This window comes from Pseudochaenichthys georgianus, chromosome 19 (assembly GCF_902827115.2).
Source record: "Pseudochaenichthys georgianus chromosome 19, fPseGeo1.2, whole genome shotgun sequence".
NCBI classification, from domain to species: domain Eukaryota; kingdom Metazoa; phylum Chordata; class Actinopteri; order Perciformes; family Channichthyidae; genus Pseudochaenichthys; species Pseudochaenichthys georgianus.
In genome coordinates, this window is record NC_047521.1 from 26,344,016 (window position 1) to 26,347,219 (window position 3,204).

The 3,204-nt window shown below is 37.5% G+C and overlaps 1 protein-coding gene across 1 annotated transcript in view; it reads left to right on the plus strand.

The window, feature by feature from the left end:
* zc3h7bb (zinc finger CCCH-type containing 7Bb) overlaps positions 1-2,162 on the plus strand; it is a 27,890-nt gene extending 25,728 nt beyond the window's left edge. The window contains exon 21 of the mRNA XM_034107086.2: positions 1-2,162. This exon is cut by the window's left edge and continues 2,059 nt beyond it. The gene's annotated coding sequence lies outside the window, so the exon portion shown is untranslated.
* The last annotated feature ends 1,042 nt before the right edge of the window (positions 2,163-3,204 follow it).

Consider the following 3,204-nt stretch of genomic DNA (forward strand, 5'->3'; position numbering starts at 1 on the left):
AGAAGAACTTCTTGTTATTGAGGTATTGCTATATGACCTGTAACGCTGAACTAGATGACTATAGTGACTTTTATTTTATAATTATCTTTATTTTAGTCATCCTTTTCCTTCTGTGCGGGATGTTCCAGACGGGGTTGGGTTAACGGGGGTCGAAGCAGAGATAACGTTTAATTAATTACGAAATTACGTTTTTTATTTGTTCACATTTTCTGCGTCATTTGAGAGTGTGGGTTAAACGTAAGAGAATCTGCTTTTCACTTTGCAAAAAATCCACATGGCTTCAATTTCGTGAAATGTTTTAAAATTGGAGAAAAATGTGAAGTAAAGAAAATCCGTTTTAGCAAAAATAATTAACGTTACATTTCATTTTCTCTGGATAAATACAAAATAAAGGAATCATGCAACACTCAAAGCTGCTGTGTCATCGTTACCCCGCTCTTAAAAGCTGACTTAATGCCCAAAATCGTATTCTCCTTAAACACCAGATCTGAGGTCAGTTTCCCTGCAGTTTTTTGTTTAATTGTTGCTAACGAGCCCTGCTCTGGAACAGCCCCTGATATTAGCTTCTTGGAGGCATCGTATTACTACTACTCCTAGTATTATGATGAATATGATGACGATAATGATTGCTATCTATTTCTATTTCTTCTCGATATATGCTATTGATATATGTATGTTAATTGCAATGTATAACTCTCTTTATATATGTATCCATGTATGAATATAATAATTAACAGTGAGTATGTATGCGCAGGGAGGCAGTGAGCAGAAAGGTTCAATGTGAGGACATTTCACTCGGTATATTTTAATGTTGTCTGAGCTCTGCTTGTAAGCCTTAAGATTATTTGGGGGCGCCGGCCAGAGATAAAAAAAAAAAGGACGTTGACAGAATATAATAACGTGTTTCTCGCTCACTGCCCATTGCTGTGCGTTCTTGTTTAAAATTCACCAGGCAAAGACGGATATGGAAAACAAAAAGCATACATAGTAGCCTATATATACTCCCATATAGCGCCTTATTCGATATATAAGATGATACATACCCCCTATTGTATAATCCTGCTTACTATATACAGTATATGATACCTGATACCTATTATAATACTTAGACGCCCTTATAAGGTAATTTAGATAAGAGATGGTGGAGATGTTTATTTTTCTGTGGCTGTGGAAGAGTGTTTTTAAAGCACACTTTTACCCTTCAATCATTGTTTCAGGATATTCAAAAAGCAGATCTCGACGTGGTCTGAAAACGACGGTAAACGACCGACAAGTTGGTCTTTATTTTTTAAATTTGATTTTGGGGATCTTCTGTGGTTGGAGAAAGACACGGATGATCCACACGGGACACATAGCTGTGAATCTTCTCCTGCATTGTTCTGTGGAAAAAAAAAAAGGTGAATTATGACACAAACTAAAGGGGAGGGAGATTTCTGATACGTAAAATGCACACATAATAAAACTCACGTGATAATCTTTACACATTTCCTCCTTGGTTTTGACTTGAGGGGTTATCAAACGACAATATGGTTAATTGCCATGTTAATGGGTAATCCGTCTAATGGGTTTATTTTGAGTTGTTGAGCCTCATTACTTTTTTTCCGTTAGACGTCTTACTGGTCCTGCATTTCGCAATCAATACAGAGTCAAAGACACATTTAGAAATGATAATATAATCATTAAACTTCACGTATCGCCCTTCAAACGGCTCTCCATGTGATCAGCTCATACGCTCAGACGTCCTTTTCCAAAAGAGAGTACAAAAAAAATATTTTAGAAATTTGACCAAATAAAGCATTTTATTATTCATACCTTTCAGTCCAGTGTTTATTTACACGCGCACCCCCCCCCCCCCACACCCCCCACCGTTTGTGTCATTTGAGCACACCGACACAGCCACACAAAAACCTAATTTGTTGGTGTTCGATCAGTTAGGAGTTATTTGTTATTTGGATTGTTTGCAGCAGCTCTGATGAAGACACCAGGGTTGTTAGAAGTGGAAAAAAACAATGGCCTCCTTTTGTACTGTATTTTTACATTTTGTTTTTATGTTTTATCGACTTTGTTTTCCCTTTTCTCCTCCCTGGTTGGAAGTTCATGATATCATAAGTGGACAAAATCTCTTGAAAGCATTTAATAAACGGACTGTTTTAGAAAAAAAAGTGTTCTTTCTTTATTTCTTCAAGCATGCAATCAGATGCAACTAAATATCACTGGATTTCACAGTTTTTCACAGCAGACCGGTCTTCCTGCAACTTGAAGGTTAGTGATATTTTTTTCTCCAATCGTTCACGTATAATAAAGTTAGGAAACGCACACCCTACTTTTCAAGTCGACTTTTTCTTGCTGCCTCAAAGTCTAATAAAGTGCAACTTAGCCCTATTGATGTAGTAAATTGCACCTGATCTATCGCCTACATGCCTCAACAAGTCATTACATTAAATGTCACTTGTTAGAAGCTTTTATCCAATTTACATACTCGATACTGTGGATAATCCCCACAGGAGCAATTTGGGGTGAAGTGTCTTGCCCAGGGACACAACGACATGCTGACTGCGGTGGGGTTTGAACCTGTGACCCCCTGATCCGAACACCAACGCCAAGAACAAGTGTATTAAAGGCTGTATCGTACAAAAAAATCCAGCAGAAATCCTAATTAAGAATCCTACTTTTACATATGTATGTACATTTAAAATGGTGTTATCTTTTAACACACACTACTGTACATATCTGGTACCAATGCATGTAGAAAGGACACCCTGTAATATATCAGTCAATGGTTGATATTTTAGGAAATACTACTCTAATGAGGATTTAAACTCCCTAAAGTAATGTGACTTTAATAAAAATATGATATTTTGCATACAATTGTTATAAAACTCACCAAATAGTTATTAGTGTTACTTTTTGACGATACGGGAGGATTTACAAGTGTTTATATGTGTTAATATTGTAGTTACTATTTGATTTTTACGTAACAGACTGCTACGTTCAGGGTCTACACTTTCCCTTTTTTTGGTAACCTTAGGTAATCCAAGCTCGGCTCATGATTGGCTGTCGACGCTGTGAGGGAAATATGTGCTGACTAATCGGCGCCCTTTCCGTCGATGCTTAGAGAAAGCGCACTGCTGATTGGCTGAGGATAAAGTAAGAAGGGAAAGCACGCTGCTGATTGGCTGCAGGAGTGGGCGCGCTGTTGGGTTC